Here is a 22,254-nt window from a genome sequence, read left to right as displayed (position 1 = left end):
TTGGAATTCTATGTTCTTGCAGCTGTCCATGTGGGGCAGCTAATGGTGCCCCTGTAAACCTCCAACAAAACAAATGTTATTTTCCATTCTGCAACATGTTATCTTTATATAGTGCTAAAGTGTTACTATCCTTAAAGGTCAGAGCCCTGAGAATAGGCTCTCCTGTATATTTCAGGCTAAAGGCAACATTTACAAAAGGTGCAGAGCCAGCAAGACTGAGCCTAGAAAACAGGGCACAGGGTTAAAGCCAAAAAAACAGATCTGGTATGGAGTCAGATTTGTTCTTTTTCGTTACACTTCCACATATATAAGTACAATTCAGATGCTTTATCATACACAATACTGATACGTATAATTGTGAACTAATTATCTAACCCATGTGTATAAGCACATACATCAGCCTGTTGATATTAGAAGACACATTAAACAGCTCAGTCCATATTAGATTCCAGTCCCTACAGATATTCACAGGGGTAACTGAAGTGATTGATACTACACAGAACATATGCATATGTTTATTACTTGTACATACACATAAGTCCAAACATTTCTAGCCAACATGACCAATAACCAGAGCTCGATAAACCATCAGCCCACCCAAAAACATGCCTTTCTGCTTGTTCTGGGCCTATGACCCACGGGGGTTTCTATAAACAAACTATAACTGGCACCTAGTTCTTTCAAGGCCCTCTCACCTGAATTTGCCCACTTTTCCCCCCTTAAATAAGACATCTCAATGGACTCATGACTAATTACCCTGCGCTCACATATAACTCGTTTATGCATTGGGTATTCTGTAATTTGGGGGAATGACATGACTCAGCTAGGGTCATCAGAGGACTTAACACAGTCAAGCAACTTGTAGCTCAGCTTAAATCATTTACCAGCATCGTCAACCAGAATGTGTTAGAGTCAGCGGTCACAGGACATAGAACAATTACAGATACATACACGTGCACACATGATTATCAGGTACTCGCTTCCTTAATCGAACCCTTACCCTACGTTAATTCCCCTACTTTATAGACCATTATTCCCCGGCCAAACCCCCAAACAAGCCAAAGTACATAACTACATAAGATTCAGCTAACTCATCGAACAAAACATACTGCTCTTACTTCACCGACACTCAGTATAACTACAAATTAGCCTAATTATATCAGATACTTAGATATATAAGGCCTATGCAGACAGACAGATGCCTAGATATGCCATTTACCTCAAACAAAATAACAAAGTACATTTTAATAATCCCCAAAGGAAGAAACAATTCAATAGTAATTTTAACACAACCCAAACTACTACACCAAATACCCATAGATCACTTAAAGATGTAAATCTTATATGTACAAAGTCCTACTCAACAGCGTAATGATTTAAGCAAAGCACTGAACATGCCTGAGTTTACTAACTCCATAAATACACAGGTGTGGTCCTAGCCTTTCTATCAATTTCTATACCTTGTTTTTTGTTTTAATGGAGGTCCTGGGGATAAAAAGCAGAACCTCAGGGATGTTAACCATGCACTCTACCATGGAGCTATACCTTCTCTCCATCTTTCTATTAATTTCTAATAAAATCACACATTCAAGTATCTGCATCTCAGTGAGAATCTCTCCAAATCATAAAAGATGAAAAGGAGCAGGCACCAAGCACACTAAAAAGTAGTTCACAACAACTTAACGATGTTTGCCTAAATTAACTCATTAGTGCTAGTAAATTTTGTGCTGGCCACTGTGATCATATTAACCTATATTAATAGAAATCCAGCATAAAGCATGTTAAAGAGTACCCAAAAAAAAGTCCTAGATAAGGTGAGAAAAACCATAGCCAAAATACAAATAAGCCATGAAGATAGCTTTAACATTTCTGATTACAGGACAGCTAAGATGCAACCTGGGATCCCACTATGCTTAGCCCTAAATACAAATAACTGTAACAGTAAAATTATTCATCAAGTACTACTAGTGTCAGAAAAATTCAAAGGACTTGGCTTTATACTCCTCTGGAGTTGATCAATAAACTGATAAATCTCACTAGGTCTGTATACCGCCATCCTCAGGAAACCCCGGTAAGAAGCAAGAGTAAGTGTAATTTATCAGACATAAGAATGTTAGATCAAGGTGTACCTATGAGGGGAAGAAATGAGCTACATTTTCTACCTCAAGAACATAAAATAAATTATTTGAATGCTTTTGTGAAATTAAAAAAAACAAAGAAGAATTTAGTGGTAAATTAAGAATAAAGGGCTTAATTGAATCAGGCCGTGGAGCACGGACACACTGACTGTCACTCTCCTCAAATATTGATAACTTCATAACCGATTAACAAGTTCCAAACATATAAGAGGAGGTAAGTTTTAACAGCGTAATCATACTGGAAACTGTGCTTGGATGGATCAAGGTGTAGCTTAAACAAAAGTTCCTAGTTTACACCCAGGAGATTTCATACTGCACGGACACTTTGATGTAAAACTAGCCCAAACTTCCCACCAAATTCAACTACCGTAAGTGAATTAAATAAAACATTCATTCAATATCTGTGGCCACCATCAAGAAGTCTACAAATAATAAATTCTGGAGAGGCTGTGGAGAAAAAGGAACCCTCTCACACTGTTGGTGGGAATGTAAATTGGTGCAGCCACTATGGAAAACAGTATGGAGGTTCCTTAAAAAACTTAAAACAGGGTCCCACTCCTGGTATATATCTGGAGAAATCTCTAGCTGAAAAAGATATATGCACCCCAATGTTCACAGCAGCACTATTTACAATAGCCAAGACATGGAAGCAACCTAAATGTCCATCGACAGATAAATGGATAAAGAAGATGTGGTATGTTTATACAATGGAATTACTCAGTCATAAAAATAATGAAGTACTACCATTTACAGCAACATGGATGAGCCTAGAAATTATCACACTAAATGAAGTAAGTCAAACAAACATGGTGTCACTTTATATCTGGAAAAACAGTACAAATGAACTCATTTAAAAAATAGACTCACAAACATAGAAAACAAACTTATGGTTGCTAAAGGGGAAAGGGGGAGGGATAAATTAGGAGTTTGAGATTAACATACACACACTGCTTTATGTAAAATAGCTAAACAACAAGGTCCTACTGCATAGCACAGGGAACTATATTCAATATCCTGTAATAAACCAGAACGGAAAAGAAACTGAAAAAGTGCATATATGTGTGTATGTGTATATATACTGTATATTTTGCTGTACACCAGATACCATCACAATGTTGTAAATCAACTATACTTCAAATAAGAAAATTCTTTCATTCAATATCTAAAATATAGGAGATAAAAATTTAAATTTTGTGCTGCAGAGAAAGTACCATAAGGGAATGATGAAAAAAGCATTTGTACCAAAAAGCAAAGCTTAACCTCTTTTACATTTTGCATAACGATTTAACTAGAAGACTAATGTAGGGAACTTAAGTTAAATACCCTGAAAGCAGATGAGCTGGTTATGAAAAGTTTATAAGGACAAAAATCACCTATATGACAAAATAGAAGATTTATGAATAAAGGTGACAAGGCTAACAAGCCAGGTGATAGACTGTTGTCCAGAAAATAATCTTAGTTCCACTTTATGTTTTTTTTTAATTTGAAAAAAATTTGGGGGAGAGGAGGTAATTAGGTTTATTCATGTATTTATTTTTAGAGGAGGTACTGGGGATTGAACCCAAGGACTCATGTATGCTAAGCATGCACTCTACCACTTGAGCTATACCCTCCTCCTCAAATATTACTTACAAAGCATAACTTTCAACATAATTTTAAATGTTATTCTAAAAAGATTCAGCTTTTTAGAACCAGGATACACCTTCCCTAGAGAGTAAGCATAAACATCACCATAGTTGGCTTAAAGAAGCCACCAGTGAAGAAAGTGTTCAAGGTCAAGAACACATTCATCTCAAAAAAATTTTTTTTAAATACTTCATATAAAAATAGATTTTAAAAAGTTTCTTTTGAATAGCACAGGGAACTATGCTCAATATCTTGTAATAACCTTTAATGGAAAAAAATATGAAAATGAGTATATGCAAGGCTGGGACATTGTGCTGTATACCAGAAATTGATACATTGTAATTGACTGTACTTCAATTTTTAAAAAATTTTTAAAAAAGAACATGTTCATCTCAATACCAGTAGTCAATAAACCAACTTCTGATTTAATACTGGGCTAATCTAGGAATTAATAGAAGGAATACTGTTCATATGGGTCCCAAGAAAAATTTCTCCTTGCATAAAAATACATCAGAATGGATAACCCACTGATAGTTTACAGGAAAATAAACCTTAACCAATACCTAATGATTTATTAAAACAATTGATAACCCAGCACGCAGTGACACTGTGGGATGCTTGACGCTAGCCTGTCAAGGCTCTTACAGCCTTTCCCTGGTCTCCGGATTGCTCACCCTGGGGAGAGCCAGACGCCAACTCACGAGGGTGCTTGTGAAGCTCTTTAGGGAAACGGAGGCATCCAGCCAACAGCCAGGACGGACGGGGCATCTCGGAAGAGGGTCCTCCAGGCCCTGATGGGACCTCAGGTGATGCAGCCTCATGGGAGACCCCGACCCAAACCGGACCACCTCAAATTGCTGGCCCATAGACACTATGAGGGGTAATCAATCAGTGCTGTTGTAAGCCACTAAACTTAGGGTAATCCGTCACAGAGCAAAAGGTAACTAAGACCGCATGTGGACTAGGGCCGGGAGAGAGAAACACTGGCACTTCATAAATATTTGAATCGTCTGATGACAAGCAAGGCCCCCCAGGCCAGGGAGTGAGTGAGGCTGGGTTCTGGTGGAGTCACAGTAGAACTTTCTGGTACTAAGGAGGGAGGAGGAGGAGATAAGCCTCGAAGGTCAGGAGGGAGAGGCCCAGTGGATGCCCCTAGGAGCTGCCGCCTCAGTCTGCTTTCCTACATCCCCATGGAAGATGGTCAGAGGCACCGACCCCAAATGCTGCAAAGGCCACGATACCGGAGCCTGGGACGTTGCAGAGCTCAACTGTCAGATGAGTTACTGCCACTGACCACGTCGTAACTCACCCATCTTCAGTTTCCTCTCCTTCCCGTCTTCCCTCCCTCCCCACCATGTCGGCATGGCTACTCTGGGCTCTGTTCTCTCTCCATCCTACGCAGGAGACAAAGCGCGCGGTCGGCCCTCACTGTTTGCAGTCATTACATTCTATAAAGTCACTGGGAAATAATGGATTTTCAAATACTGAACCAACGCTCCGGGGAAAAGACACCGCGAGCTTCCCGCGAGCCTCCGATCTGTGACATTTTTGTCAATAGATCAGTACACAACCTTGTTATATGTGTGTTCCTGTTTAAAGAAACTTCACTCGTATATATTGCTGACTTACAAACTCTGCACTCACAGCCGCATTATAACTCAGGCTGGAAGGAAGCTTACCTAGCGCATGTTTCTCCATAAGGGACATCACAGCCTTCGTGCACTTAGAGACATCAGACAGCACTTCCACAGGATGACTGGGACCACCCAAGATCACTAGCAAAAAGCACCCCCAAAATGCAAAAACCATGGCACTAAGTAGACCATGAAAATGCGCCTGTTTGCAGAAGGACCTGAGAGATACGAGGGCAGGACGTCTCCTGGTTCAGCCTCAGCTGGGAACGTGCATCCTGGGAGACTCACGTTTCTCGCTGGCCTGTGCACGTCCACACATGAGCACACAAGTGCAGTTAGGGATCGATGCAGGGGTGGCAAATATAGTTCAGCGAGGAGGTGACTTCACAAATCTGGAATCCGTGAATAAGGAACTGACTTCCCTCCACTCTCCCCCACCTGCCCAGAAAAGCCCCCACCTTGTGGGCAGATGCACAGCGATGCCTGAATACAAGACTATGTTCTTACATGTCTTATTCTTGTCCCCTAAACCTGTGTTCATTTCAGGGCTTTTCAACTCGTCATGGAACAGTACTTATGTTTGTTTGTTTTTTTTAAAATTCTGTCTGCCCTGGTTATCGCCAGCCCAGAACTGCGCTCTAAGGCATCTGCTTTTCTTAAGATCCATCAAACCATGGCTCCTGCAGGTGCTGCCACGTCCACAACAGGGCGCAGCCGTTTCTGCTTCCTGCAGAGAACATTTTTAACAGCACTTCACACACTAAAGCTGGCAGATTTCTCACCGCTGGGCCATGGTTTCCCCACCTAATATGGACTGAGGGGACAGCAGCAGGAGTAAATGGTACTCTGGGGACACGACACCTGGGGACAGTCTCAGCCAGCACCCCACCATGCAGGGGAACAAAATCAGGACGTTGCTAAAAGGCATCTTGGCTTATCGCGCTCAAAGCCACCCAGCCATCCGTCAGTACACAGAAGCCCTGATACAGTTTGCCTGGGAACTTCCTGGCATCTAGAAGCCGAGAAATGAAGCATTAGGATTTGGGTAAAAGGACAAATTTCCCCTGCAGTTTTGATTAACTTTCCTAAGAAAGAGGAAAGAGCCGGCCTAGTGGGAAAAGAGATCTTGCAGGCTGATTAGCTGTGAGGAAGGACCAGGCAAACGGGGATGCGGTGGGACCAGCCCAACCAGCACCAGCAGACTAACCCTCCACTGGTCTGCAGAGGGCCCCGGGCGCTGCCTTCTGCAGCAGGATCTCACCGCCCAACAGAAAACCCATGAGCAGACCCATGGCCACAACATGGAGACACAGAACCCCCAGCACACAGCCCGAGCCGGCCCCATGTCCACCTGGCATCCTGCGTGATACCAGCTTGCCCTCTGGGAGGCCACCTGCAGGGCTGTCCCCAGGTCCCCTGCAGCCTGCTGGGCCGGTCAGACCTGGCTTCCCGAGGCAGACCCAGTCACCACGATTTCTCAAGAGTGGCCCCCGTTCTGCATTTGCGGTAAAAAGCAACAGAGCTTCTCAGATAATGAGACACACATTTCAGAAACAGAATGTAAATCTAAGGCTGAAGAAGATGACGCTTTACTAATATTTAGACACAGAGGGGATGTTTCAATACGTGAAAACGTTATCCAAACCTTTCAAAATTGAGTTCTTTGGCCTTGCCGTCAAAGCATGAAGGTCCTGAAAACATACCCAGGAGAGAAGGGTGTGTCTCAGCCAACATCTGGATTCTCCAGCTCCACAAGGGATGTTAAGGAACTTCTTTTCTGTGCCAACCCAGTATTTCTCCCTCAACATAATTAGCACAAATCACAGATATCATGCCTACATAAATGTTACCTCTCAATGTAAACATTAACTCATGACATATTTGGTTACAGATAAGCAAGTGGCCCACCATAGGTGAATTTCACTTGAAAAAACGAGTCATTGATTCACTCAGTATGCTTGCTGAGACCTACTATGGGTAAGTCATTTTTGGGGTGCCATGCGGAATAGAAAGGGGGCCGCTCTGCCTCCAGACAGCAAGCCAGCAGAGGTGGATCACGGGCGGCAGGACCTGCTCCAGGGGCCCCGCTCCCCTCCTGTGAGGATCCGGGAGCTCCACTCTCCACGCCTCCCCTGGCCTCCCAGCACGACTGGCCAGAGCAGACTCGGCTTCCTGGCAGGAGCCCTTGCTCACCATGCCATGCGTGCACTTCCTGAGTGTGGCCCTCAGGGCCCCACCCCAGGCTCAGCCTTGGGAATGGGGGTCCCCTCCCAGCTCGGGTGCACAGGTACGGCATAGAGATGGCAAGCCTGGGCTTTAAACAACTTCCTATTGATTTTCAAGCACCCTCCCATTGGAGAACTTCTGCCATCATCCGCTATTTCACTCCCCCAGTGGGGCTGGCAGAGAGAAAAATGAGTTGATGACGTCTGCCTCCAGGATGTCGGGGTTGGGGGGAGGAGTCAGGGGACGGGACAGAACTGGGCTGCCACCTGCCGCAGCAGGGAAGGGTCCCGAGCTGTGCCTGCTGACCCCTGGGCAGGGAAATCCCGTTCCAACCCCATCGGGGCGGGAAGGTTACCCCTGCACGACTCCTGCACCAGGCTGGATTTATGCGCGAGTCATCCGAAGTGAGCTAGACTTAACACAGACTCAGTGAGAGGGGGCTCGTGTCCATTGTCCCTGGGTGATGCCCCCCCCATGCTCTCCTGAGCAGAAAAGTAAGGGGGGGGGGTATTGCAGCCACTGGGTTGAGGCTTATTGTCCCTTCCCGGGCAGAAGGATGGCCCCCAAAGGGCCTCACTTCCAAACATCCTCACATTGGGAAGCAGAGGTTTAATTTTGAGGGCATACAAACATTGAGTTCCTGTCAGTTTCCATACGCCGGTTCCCTTATGCCCTTGCCCTGTGCACCACAGATCATGTCATTTGCAGGAGGCTGTTATCAGTCATCTTTTGCTACACTGAGGTTGTGACACACAGAACCTTAAAATTTCAGAGGCTTATGTGGACTGTAATTGCATAACGTGAGAGCTGTGAGTAACATTTCATTAGGGGCCAAATGAGGGCTACGGCCTGAGATAGTTCTGAGAAACTGCTCTGAATAGGTAGAGAGGGAGGTGAGTATACATGTGATCTTGGTGAAGGGGGTATATGTGCAATCAAGCATGCATTTTGGCAGAGAGTTGCTGCTCGTCTCCAGGAGCAGATGTCTCTGTTCTCTGTTAATTATTTTAGTGCTTTTCTAGAAATGAGAAAGTGCAAGAAATTAGGCTCACAGGATCTCCTAAAAATACCTCACTACCTGAAGGCCTGTTCTGCCAGCTTTCCCAGAGTGCCCTGCACTCCTTTCAGGGTGTGCTGAAGGTCCGAGACTGCAGTGGCTTGTGACTTCATCCTTGCAGAAGCAGACGACGAGCAACAACTTTTAGCTGGCGCTTACAATGAGTTGTGTATTTCTTGAGTTGTATGTTACTGGCTGTGGTCATGTGTTGTGGCTGTGTCCCATGTCTCTTCATTCTAGGACCCAGACTTCAGGGCACCCCCATAATCAGAATATAATGTTCTTAAGGTAGAAAAAACAGCCTGGCAATCCCTCGAAAGGGCTTTGTTTAGAACTTGTGCAGTGAGACGTCTGTTCACATTCTGTCCAAAGCTAGGCATCTGGGAAGGTCCAGTGTTAATGGGCTGGGTAAGTAACCTCCTCCCAAGGTGGGCTGTGGGGTGGGGGCTGGGGAAGGAAATGTACACTGCACGCTGCACAGTGACACACTGCCGCTGGGGGGGAACTCACGAGCAGAAGCGTCAGCCATCCAAGCCCCTGGCTGCACAGGGAGTTGTCTGAGAAGGCCAGCTTCTAGCACTCCACTACCCAAACGGAGGTTAGATTTGGCGGAGGAGGAAGTGATGCCCCCAGCCCCATGGGAAGCCTTCGTCCCAGACAGCTCATTGCCAGGAAACATGAGGCTCCACAGTGGCTCGCTCTCTCTTTTTTAAATTTAAAAGTTTATTTGATCACGTATCAATCTGAATCAGGCAGCATCCAATCCAGCAGATAAAAAGGAACTTCAAGGAGCAATATAAAATGGAAAATTTCATAGGCAGAAGGGAGAAGGCACAAGGACATACTAGGCAAAAAACAGCTTGGTTATTGCAAAGTTACTTTCCTTTAGGGGATGGCAGGGTTCTTTCAAGCCAATTACCTAATGAGTGCTGATCAGGAGATGCCTTTTTTTTTAAAAACCATTTTAAAATTCACACGTACGTACTTGTTCACTGTTTCTAAGAACAGTGGCCCTCTTCAGCGGGACCCGCACCTTGCTCCCTTCCTCAGACCAACCTCCTACTGGGACAATCTCACTCTCACCCCATCATCACTTGGCTGGCAGCTGACTCTGGAGCTCTCTCTCCACTACCCAGTCCTTAGCTCTCAGCTGGCCCTTCTCTTCAGGCTCATCCAGTCCCAGAGTTTCCCCCACTCCTGGGGACACAGGACAGGCTCTCTGAGTGGTTCATCTAATGCTCCATCTCTGAGGTTAAAGGGAGAGAAAAACACTCTATCCTTTCACAGACAGGGGTGGGACATGCCACACACTCCAGCCACTCCTTGCAAAGAAATTCTCCCTTCCAACCTCCCCAACATCACCTTATCCTAGAAGTTGGAGGTGGGCAACCAGCTAATACCATCACCTTGCTTTAAAATATGAGGCTACCTGGCACTTATTGGTACTTGGGTCAAAACTGAGTCATAGAGATCCTCATTTGAATAAACTCCTACATACATTAGGCTTTGATAAACCTGGATGGTGGTATCAGTCTATTATTTCCTATATCTTTTTTGTTTTTAACATTTCCTAATGTAATTTTTTTTTGGTGACCAATATTTCAAATAGTTCATTTTACATAGAATTTATCCAAGTATTTAATGATTATCCATTAATTAATCCAATGTCATTTTTTTTTTAATGAAGGGTAGTTGGGTGGTCAAACAAGTCTTCTCTAAGGAGGCAGAGAACTGAATGAAAGAAAGGTGAGGTGGGAAGTTTGTCACAGGCCAAGGGGACAGCAAGTGCAAAGGCCCTGAGGTAGCTGTAACTCCAGCATGTTCCGGGGACAGAAAGACCTGTGGGGCTGGAGTGCAGCGAAAGGCAGAGTAATAGGAGGTGAGAGCAGACAGAGAGGCCATGCTGGGAGTCTACATTTGAAGGGTTTTGCATGGGAACAAATGACATAGTTCACACTTTTAAAAGACCCCTCTGGCTACTGAGAGGAGACAGCCTATATGGGGGTAAGAGTAGGCTCAGGGGGGCATTTGCAGTGTTCTGATGGAGAAAGAGGGGGCAGCATAGGCTGCCTGGACCTTCTCTTCCTCGCTTCACAAGGAGATTGCATTTCCCAGCCTCCTCTGCTGTTAAGACTGCCATTGACTTTTTTGCCAGTGAAATATACGTAGCACTGGTGTGTTTTGTTTCATGGCAAGGCAGGTAGGGAGCCATGCGCTGTCTCCTCCTTGCTCATCTGCTGTAAGCTGCAAAGACTCAGGGGATGGTGAGGCCACAGGATGGAGGTTGTGTGGATCCCTGAAGCCTCCATGGAGGAAAGCCTCTTGCTAATCAAGATCATCTGTGTCAAACTCTGATATGAGGAGGAAATAAGCTTTTATTGTATAAAATGACTGAAATCAAGAGGTGTGTTTGTTGCAGCAGCTAATATTCACATACCTAGCAAAGGACGGGGCCATGAGGTCATGAGAAGTGATCCGTTTTAGAACATACAGCACTGTGAAAGCAGATACTATCCAAAGAGCATCCAGAGGCCAGACCAGGCAATGCGAGCATCTTGGCTCTAATCCTCACAGGACTCCAGAAAGGGAGGTATTACTGCCCTAATTTTACCATTGATGAAACGAGGCTCAGCAAAGTTACATAACTCACGTGGGGTCACACAGTGGCAGGGCCAGGATCAGAATTCCAGGACTGTCTGTCTCTCATTTTGCTCCACTGCCCAGTGCGTTACCATAAGGGTTGTGTATAGGGAGAGAACAAAATACGGGGACTAGAGGGCTCCAGACATGCCTGTTCTTATTATTATTGAAGAGAAGACAAGGCAGCTGGGGAAGTGAAACTTCTCGTCTGCACCAGCCTGGGTGATGCTCATGCATCTCTGCTGGGCCCCTGCTGGTGTACAAGGCTGGGTTCATGCGTCTACCTCGTGCTGCAGAGTATGAGCTCTTCAGGTCAGGACCTGGGGCTTGTGCATCGCCATACCCTCAGACATGGGCCCAGCCCACAGGAAGCACTCAATATGTGTCCTTGGAATGGTAATAATGGGTAAGGGATAAAGGTTTGTTCATCCGCAACAGCCCAGTGACAATGGAGACACAGCCACCGAAAGGGTGAGGCTGGTTACAGAACACTGAGCCTCCGTGATGTCTCAGTGTGCTCTGGACCTGCGGGACTGTGTCCCCGAAACAGTAGGCAGGAGAACTCATGCTAATAACATTTTTCTTTCTTTCATGGAAATCCTTGCAAGTTTCTGGAATCCTGCAAGTTCCCTTAATTACACTGGTTTCTCTGTGAGGTACTGAATGCTGGTCCCCTTTCTTCTGTCTGTGGTCTCTCACCTTGCAGGGGCCCTCCTTGCAGGAGAGAGGCATGAGTGCATTTGCCCGGGCCACACAGACGGATAGGCGTGCCAGGCCCTCAAGGTGCCCCTGGGATTTCCAGCCTCCTCTCTGTTTGCATTTATAGAGCATGGTCCCTGGAGCGAGAGCCTTGCCTCTGAGACTTGAGCTCTGCTGGGGCAGAAAACAGAAGAGAAGGGTCTGCAAGAGACATAGAGACAGAGGAAGCCGCAAAAGTGCCAGAGTGGAACTGAGGCCACTCAGACTAAAAGACAGTCACCCGACCAGACAACGGAGAGCTTGATTCAACCGCTGGAGCTGAGGCTCCTGAGTTCTGTGACCGTGGGCAGCATAATAAGACCCCTCTGCTGAACTGTACTGTGTGTTGATAACCATTCACTCCCCCTCCACCCAGGCTGCGGTTCCCTGCCGGCGGAGTATGTAATTCCCCACTCCAATGATTTCACGGTTGGGCAGGAGATTTGTTAATTAAATGAGTGTGTGGATGTGATGGAGGCCATGTCTGAGCAGAAGTTGTAAATATACTCTGGGGATTTGGCTCTGCCCTTTTCATTCTGACCCTCCACTCTGAGAACAGCCTGTCCCAGAGAGTGGCCGCCCCTTTAACCTGTATGGGGAGCCCAGCTCGGTCCAACCCAGCAGAGGCCAGCCGAGCTACTCCAACCCGCAGCCCTTCATGTAAAGTCAGGAAGAGAAAAGTGGTTGATGGTTGTAAGGCCCTGACAGCCTGGGGCTGTTTGTTACGGCCGTGGAAACTAACCAACACAACCCACCACGTGCATGATGAGGGCTTTCCCACAGAGTACCTTCTCAGCTAGCTCCGTGTGTAGGGGGAAGGGCTAGTCCATGTTTCCTTCTCCTCACGATCAAGTGAAGAGACCGAGTCTGAGAGTGAGTAGAGGGTGAATGTAGCAGAAAAACCATGTGCTTCCCATCCCACCCACTTCTTAACCACACCACGCCTGTCCCAGCCTCTGGATAACAGACACCTGGGCCCCCTAGACCTGGGGTGTGTCAGAATCCCCTGGGGCTCCAGCTGACCAGCTAGATTCCCGCCCCCCAGTCCTGACGCCACATGCCCCTGCACACAGGGTGGGTCAGTCCCACACATCCATGTTCTTGAGAGATGATGAAAAGCTCCAGGGAGGGTCCTGATCTGTCAGTCAGAAGCAGCCACGTGCGGCCTCACCTCTGCTCCTCGTTAGCTGTGACCAGAAGGCAAGTCACTTAACCTTTTATCAAAAATTGCAGGAAGAATATTTGAACTCTCTTCTCTTTAGAGCTCTTGGAAGAACCAAATGAAGTGGTTAAAAAGTGCGAATGTGCATCGCCTGTGGCAAAGTGATGGGAAAAACGGGTGTGACCGTGTGCACCTCGTGCCTTTCAAGGGGATAGTCTCTCCCTTTAAGGGCCGTGCCCCAGGGAGACTCACTTCTCTGCCGTTTGCAGCAGGGGTGGCAGCAGCAGCATCTCCAAACAGCCTCCAGCGCCACCCCCGCCGGCCAGGCGGTGGAAACGGGGGACGGGCGCCCTGCCAAGGGGAATTATCTGGATACTTGGAAAAGACCGGCAAAAAGCCAACCTGAATAACAGGTCTGAAGGTGCCAGACCAGCTCAGCAGGCCACAAAACTGTTAACTGGGAATGCTGAGCTGGGTTCATTTCTGTTGGCTCAGCAATCATTTCAGCATCTTCTTTGGATGCCGAGAAGCCCTCGGTGCAGGAGCAGTGGGAGCGCACCTTGAGGAAGAGCGGTTCTCCTCTGCCTGCACTGGGACTGGGAGCAAACTCCAGCATCATGTGGTCCCCACCCCTAATCTTCCAGGTGGGGAAATCGAGGCTCCGACGGGGTGAAGGGTCTGCCAAGATCACACAGCTAACCAAACCTTTCCATGCCCGGCCAAGAGTCCCCTCCACTCCATTCTACTTGAGAATCACACTTGGAGAAGGTTCGTGTGTGTGTGTGGGTATGAATGAGTGTACTCTGTGTATGTGATTGTGAGCGGGTGTGGGAAGGCTTTACATATGTGAGAGGGTGTGTGTGTGACAGGGAAAGCACTGATGAAGGAGGGTCTGAAAGGAGACTAAGCACAGGGCAGTGGTGCCTCTCCCCTTCCATGGCTGCACATCTCCTTCCGTGCACAGCCCTGAAAAGGTACTGCCTCCCTGTCCTCTCAGTTTCCTTTATCTGCCATCACCCTTCTTTCATGGATGATAAGTAACGTCCGATTTTAGTCCGTGGCTTCATATTCTTCCCACATTCAGTTCTCTCTGACTCCAGGACTTTACTAAAATTGTGCAGACTGCCCTGAGCGTGTCCTGGGCCCCCTCCACCCTCCAGTGAACGGACAGAGGGCAGTAACCAAGGGAAGAAAAGAGAAGTAGCCCGGGAACCAGGGCGTCTACCCTGAGGTGATCCACACCCAAGGCCCGGATGGAAAGTGTGAAGTGTTGACATATTTCCAAATTATCCTTTTTAATCTCACAAGCCTAAAATGGAAATCTTGGCAGATCCCAGGAAATTAGCAACTTGGAGATACGAAAACTACTATATAGCTCGGTTTAACACGTGCTTGGGCATATTTAAGACATATTTAAAATTTTGGAAAGGGCAAGAGAGTTTGGCTTTTTTAAGGAAAGGGCTGGCAGAAGAAGACTGTACCATCCTGCACGCTGCGGGCTCCAAGGCTGAGGCTTTACATGTGTCGGAGGGGTCTGATCATCAGAAAAGGCAGGGCAGGTGAGCGGAGAGAGCCAGGCAGGGGGCGGAGGGCACAGCCGGCTGGTGGCAGTGACCCCGTCATCAGGTAACCACAACCTGATTAGAAGGAAACCAGACTGGGAACCACAGGAGTTTTCACTTTCTTTGTGCTCTGACCACAAAAGAACAGAAACAAGAAGTCAGTTGTCTCTTAAAGGGACTCGGAGAGAATCGAGCAAGCAGAGACTATCCCGCCTAGCAAAGGCCAAGCCAGAAGGAATGTGGACCAGAGGTTCCCAGACAGGCAGGGGCTGGAAAGTGTTACAAGGATTCCCGGAGGAGAAGAGGAGAACCTTAGGTCAAGCAGCAATTAATGACAGCTCCCGTCCAAAGGCACCAGCCTGCGCCTCACTGCTCTGTGTCTCTCTACACCCCAGCGAAACCACAAACTTAGTCTCCTATGGAGTAGAGTACATTAATGCATAATATTTGGGTTTTTTTAATCCTTTCTTTTTATGGAAGAATCCTGACTGACCGGATCTTATGCGCTATCATTGAGATGTCAACTGTTTACACCTGGAGAAGCAGTGGCACCTTACCATCCAACCCCAACGGAGCCTTCCCTGTGTGATCCGTGACAGTTAGTGGCTCAGTGGCAATGGTCCTCATGGTAGGAGAGATGTGATAGAAATAAGATAGGTGGCAGGCCATGCAGAATTTCCTTCCAGAGCGGCACACCCATCCCCTTCTCTGACACTGGGAGAAGACTCAAATATGAGTAAGAGTTGTACTGCTATAGAAACAGCTTTGAAACTATTATGGGGGCCACATGAGTCATATTTAGTTGTTAACAGGTGTGGCCTCGCATCCTTGTGCTGTCACATCAAGTTGAAAACCATGGTTATAGATGAATGAAAGAGAAAAGAGGTGCAGGTGGGAAAGCTTCCAGGGCTCCAGGCCGTGTTGAGGTCCCAGGCTTCTTGTCCCAAAGACAGAGAACACAGGGCTCTCTGGGCTCCCTTCCCTACCAGCCTCAGCGACACTCAGACAAGCTCCCAAGCATGAGGCACATCCCAGTTCTATGATTTTGCTTGCATTCTCTTCTTTGTACAGGCATTCTAACTCTCAAAATACTTCTGCTATTCACTTGGGATATTCTTCATCTCAAAACCACACCAAAACACATCATATTCATACCAACATCAGGACAATTGTCTAAATGCTACGATCTTCTGAAACCTTCTTCAACTTTTGGGAATTTTAGAAAGCACATATGAGAAGGCACTTATCTTTCACCCAAAAAGGCACTGACTATTCTAGGACATTTGTGGCAAATGTTTTAGTTTGCCTGTACCCTGATTGAGAACAAAAAAATGTATACAAAGCTCGTTACTTCTTCTGCTATGTGCCCCGGTTTTTTTGTTCAACTCACCATGATGGAATTTTCTAATAGCATTTTAATTATCTGTCTAACTTCTCTTGGTCTCCCTTGCCCAGATGATCATCTCTGGGAATGGGATCACATCTTATTCATGTCTTTGCACAGCCCTCATCAAAAGGTCTGCGTATAGAAACTGATTAACAAATGTTTGGTTTCGGATGTATGGATGGAAATAGAAGTACAGTATGATCTGCTTCCTAAAATATACGAATGTGATCTGCTTCCCATAATGAGAAAGGACCTATAATTTAATAACCAAGTTTGTACACCCCTCCCTTTCCACTTAGAAAGTCTACAGCTATGGGGTTAGTAGTCAGCAGCCTAGAAATGGTCTTTATTGAGGCAAACTGTGGTCCCCTTGAGTTGTCCAAGGTCCTGATTTCTGCCAGGCTCTCATTCAAACTAGTCCAGCCAGGGTGTAGAAAAGCCTTGAGCCAAGTCTCATGGTGCTCCCTGCTTGCCCACAAGGGCTGATGTGAGCTGATGCAACTCCACCTGCCTGATTACACCTCTCCTGGTACGCCGAGCCAGTTGCCCCATGTTGGTTCCTGGGATTGACTTGTGATGACATTTTCTAGGCTTAGCCATTTCCTCTCACTACATATGCCTTTTTAGTTCTCCTGGCCAAAAAGGATTCTCTGTAAACTAGTGAGAAACTCATTTATTCCAAACAGTAAATGATTTGCACGGTTTGGTGTATTACTCCTCCTCAAAACCTCTGCAACTTAAAGGGAACGCAATCTTAAGTCAAAAAAGGAATTGTGGCATTTCAGGCATAAGCATACACTCAATTCTTTGCTCCTGGGCACATAGTCCCTGTCCAGAGCTACTGGCTACCCAGCCTTCTTCCCCTCCTCAGCAACGCCATCTTCCTACCATTCTTATTCATAGATGACTTTGGCCCCTGCATCATGTGCTTCATGGTCCACACGGATGACCATCCAACATTGGGATGGCCATCAAGTCCTCTTTTTTTAAAATTTTATTTTACTGAGTTTTAGTCAGCTTACAATGTTGTGTCAATTTCCAGTGTAGAGCATTATTCCTCAGGCACACAAGAGCACACACACATTCACTGTCGCACTCCCTTCCACCGTGAGCTACCACAAGATCCTGTATGTATTTCCCTGTGCTACACAGCACAGTCTTGTCTATCCATTCCACATGTATCTGTCAGCATCTACAACTTTTGAACTCCCAGTCTGTCCCTTCCCACCTCCCTCCCCGCTGGCAACCACAGGTTTGTATTCTGTCTATGAGTCTGTTTCTGTTTTATATTTAGACCATTAAGTCCTCTTAATCATTTGATCTTCTCAATCCCAGCGACCATCTTCCCTACTTCACATTGGTCACTACTCCCCAAGCCACCTAAATCTTTTCATCATGTTTCATTTTATGCATAAATCTTAACTTTCTCTCCAGCTAGCTTGGTCAACTTCTGCCCAAATGGTTTTTGAGCCTCCTGGGAACCTCCAGTCAATGAACCCTTCACTTTCTGCCAACCCATCACCTAGCCTCTTTCTTTATTGACCTCTTTATCCAACTTAGATCGCATGGCCCATCACTCCACAGCATTTTTTCCAGAATTCCAAACTCCTCTGTCGCTCTGTCCTTTTATCAGACCCATCTGGCAAAAAGTCAGCTCCGAATGGACCCAACGCCCCTCTTGCTCTGAAGCAGAGCACATGTCGAGTCCTACTGAGAAAGTAACACACAACATCTCACCATGTACTCACGGTAACGATTCTCACATGTCTTTCAGCCCTGCCCAGTACGCATGCCACTTTTCTCTCGTCAACTCTGCAAAGCACTTCTGGTCTAATCTGCCCTCCACAAACCTCTGACTCCCTCACTTCTTACCACCCTGCCTCCTTTTTCTCAGGGAACACTGAGTCTGTTATGAGGATCTCTCTCACCCACCCACCACCGAGTGCTCAAGCCCATTCCCTCCCACCTGTTCCCTGGCCTTTTCTCCCTCCCCCAAGCCAAGGCTGGTTCGTCCAGATGGCTTAAGATCCAACTTCTGCCGCTGTCAGGAAGTGTACATTGGCCACCAACCCTCTCTAATGGATTTCTCCCAAAGGCACTGAAACGCCCATAAGTCTTTTCCACTTAAAAACTGCCTTCTCTCAACCTTGCATACCCTCTAGCTGTTGCCTCATCTTTCTTTACCCTTTAAGCCAAACTTCCTAAGAATGTTGTTTCATTTACAGTTCCTCACTCTTCTCACTCCTCAGCCTACTCCTGGCTGGCTTTAGTCCCCATCATTACCCCAAAACAGCTCCTGCTTGGGTCACCAGAGATCTCCATGCCCCCAACCCAGGCCTGTTTCCATCCCCATCTCACCGCACTGGTCAGCTTCTCACTGGCCCTGTTGGATCCTCTCTACTTCTCAATACCCACTCTCTTCCCTCTGCTCTAGTGACACACCCCTGCCCCCCTCATAGATTTCCTGCCAACAGATTTTTCTGTCTCCCTCACAAGCGTCTCCTCCTTTAGCTGACTGCTTCATATTGGAATTCCTCCAGACCTGCTCCCAGGCCCCCCTCATCTTCACTGTAAACTCTCTCCCTCAGCAAACTCACCAGCCTCATGGCTTCAGATTCTGCCTATACACAGCTGAACTCTGAAATCCACCTTGCCTCAGTCTTCAGTTCTTTCACACCTTCACACTCTTTATTCTGCCAGACTCTCTCTGCATGACCTGGGCACCATGTCTTCATCCAGACATTTTGCGATCAGTGTCAAGGAATTCCTAAACCAGTTCACCCAGCATCCAGCAATCTTCCTGACCCCAAGATGCTGGTGAACATCCTGTGACAAAGCCCTCTGCTTCAACCTCAGAGCCTGCCCCGGTGTGTTTCTCCAACTGGCAAAGGATTAAGGCTGACTTTGGTGCCCAGAAGACTGGTTAAAACCCTGGCTCTGTGATTTTCTTGTTGAATGACCACAGGGTTCTACTACTTAAGGAGGTTATGTTATTTAACCTCTCTAAGCCTCGATTTCCTCATCAATAAGGTGGGGATAATAATACTCGTAATGTCTAAGAATTATACTAATTATATGAATATTTATGTAGTAGGCATAGAACAGTGCCCACCATATAATACGCAATCCTAAAGGTAATTTTATTATGAGTGTACTTATATTCAGCCTTAATGATTCCTTATTGTGTTCTTCTCTGTATAGACCCTAAAATGTTTCTATTATTCCCAAGTCCTTGACGGGCAGACACTGATCTCTTGACATTGACATGCTTCATTGTGAAGATCAAGACCTCCCCCATGTGCTTCCTCAGTGCCTTAAAGGTCCCTCTCTAGGTAGCCATGGGGTCCTCCTTCCCGCAGGCCCAGAGACTCTGCTCTGTCTCCTTACAAGGCAGTCCCTTCTTCTTTAGGACCTCCAGCTGTCACTGCTCAGGCACCTCCCTCCACCAGTCATCCACTCTACCCTTCTTATTCAGACTCTCCTACCTCTCCTTCTACCTCAGGACAGAAGGGACCTCAAGTCTCTCCTAGCCCTGAGCAAAACAAACAAAAATTAGACCTTCTTTCTCTTGCCTTTGCTCCACTAACCATCATCTTTTTTTTAAAGACAATTTCAGAAGTACTTGTTTTATTTTAGAAACTTAGTCTTGTTTTCTGAATAATTGTTAAAGTTCTTTTTAAAAAGGCCAGGGGGGTGGAGGGTGGGAAGGGATAGACTGGGATTTCAAAATTGTAGAATAGATAAACAAGATTACACTGTATAGCACAGGGAAATATACACAAAATGTTATGATAACTCACAGAGAAAAAAATGTGACAATGAGAGTGTACATGTCCGTGAATGACTGAAAAATTGTGCTGAACACTGGAATTTGACACATTGTAAAATGATTATAAATCAATAAAAAATGTTAAAAAAAAAAAGGAATGTGAACAAAATTTAAAAATTCAATACTCATTTTTTACTGTGGTGGTGACTGTCATGACTCATTATGACATCTGTTGAAATGAACTAATGGATATTTTAACAACTTTATCTCCATGTGTCTTTAGCTGTTTCTGCCCTTGCATTCAAAACTTATTTAGACACTTCAAATAACCCGGTTTGGCTCTTTTAGTCAACAATATAACATGCATTTATACTATAGGATGCTAAATATTTGATCAAGATTTGATAACAATCAACTTAAAAAATCAACTGTACTAGGAGGTACAGACAAACTGATGTAGTTAATCCATCCCCTAATCTTCTGCTTCAGACATAAAGCAGTAACCAATGGTATATTCAAGTTCAAACCAAAAGGACTTACTGAATGGCAATATCGAAGAATGAGTGAAGTGAGAGCCCCGGGTCTTCTAGAAGAGCACAATGGCAGCCTGGTATCTACACTGGCCAGAGCTTAAGAGTGGGTTCCCGCTACCCATCTTCTTGAATGGAGTCTACACAAGTTTCTCTTCCCAGCCCCTTACCGTGTGCCCTCTGTGCTCTCAAAGGCTTCCCCTCCCTGCAGGTGTGTCCCCCTCCCCGTCAGGCCTTTCTGCCACATGTCACACAGCTGACCTCGCTCCCCTCTGGAGTTGCCTCTTCCCCAGGAGGCGCTGGTACTGGCCCTCCTCGTACTCGGTCTCCACTGCGGTCTCCTCCCACTAAGCAGACACACTGGGTATGAACCTCTGTCTCTACTCAAGTCTTCAAGAAATACTGCATTTCCTTATTTTCTGTTAATTAACTGGATTTCAACCCCAGGCTCTCATCCTGCTGGGTTGGTGAGAAATTGAGCGTCAGTCCGTTTTCCTCCTCTTTTCTTCTTCTCCTTCCTCGGAGGGGCTCTGCCATAGTTCTCAGACAGGACACGGGGCTGACTAAGGCGGAACACAACTTCAGTCCCCTCTGAGAGTTGCGCTGTCTCAGGCTCCGAAGCCCTGCGCGCCCTGCTCTTTCCCACCAAGCTTGCACCCGTGAAGCTTTGGGCTGGCAGCCCAGGCAGCAGGGGCTGCCCACTCTGCGGCCTTGCCGGTGCTCAGAATACCACCAGGGTCAGCGAGAAGAACCTCACTGCTCCCCTCCAGGACCGCAGAACTTGCCCAGGGAACTCTTCAGTCACTGGGAAACCCTCCTTGCCTCGACTGCCCTCATCGTCTACAGACAGCCTTGACCTCACAAACGTCAGAGCCCTACCTTGTAAGGCTTATAAGCATAGAGTCTACAATCTGCCTCGATCAGGGAAGAAAAAACACAAAGAGAAAAGATGAATCTGGATCTCAAAAAAGTATTCCGCTACCAAATTCATCAGTGTGCTTGCCAGGAGTTGGGAGATTAGGTTGTAATGTTTTCTTTCTTTTTTTCCCACCACAGCAGATATAACCAAATATGTGTCTGGTGATATGAGTATGAGATTATGCTATATTTTTTTTGCTTGCTATTCCATTTTTAATGTCTCAAAATGAATAACAAACTTTTAAATCTCCAATAAAGCTTTATCTTCGAAAGAGACATTTCTCAATTTATGTCCCTACACCCTCTTCCTTGATGATCTCACCTATTTTCAAGGGTCTCCCTTTTGCCATAGCACAGGTGGTTCTGAAGTACATCTCACTGCCTCTCAGCCATCTCCTACATGTCAGGGTGTCCTTTCCAGCTAATCCCTGGATGTCTGCATTTGCACATGCAACAGGGAGCTCAGGCTCAACCCACTGCCCCGCTGACACAGACCCCCCGGCCCCCATCATTCCCATCCATCATCAAGTCCAGTCAGCTCAGCCTCAGAGCCTCTCAACTCAACCTCCTTTTCTCCACCTCCTCTGCCCCCCCCAATCCACGCCAGCCCCACCCTCACCTGAAAAACTGCAACAGTTCCTGAACATCTCCTACTTAACTCTCCAATCTATGCTCCACACAGCAGCCTCCCTGAGATTTCAACCCCGCACATCACGCGGGGTCCTTCCTGCATAAAGTCCTCCCGTGGTTTCCTTTCAGGTTAGTATCCAGACTCTGCAGTTTGGCCTCTGATGTGGTCTGAGTTCGGTCCCCACTCAGCTAGGTCTTCCCCTCATTCCCTACACCCCAGCTACCCTCACTTCTTTT

This window comes from Camelus bactrianus, chromosome 6 (genome assembly GCF_048773025.1).
Source record: "Camelus bactrianus isolate YW-2024 breed Bactrian camel chromosome 6, ASM4877302v1, whole genome shotgun sequence".
NCBI lineage: Eukaryota > Metazoa > Chordata > Mammalia > Artiodactyla > Camelidae > Camelus > Camelus bactrianus.
The sequence above is the reverse complement of the archived record's forward strand: the minus strand, read 5'-3'. Positions refer to the sequence as shown.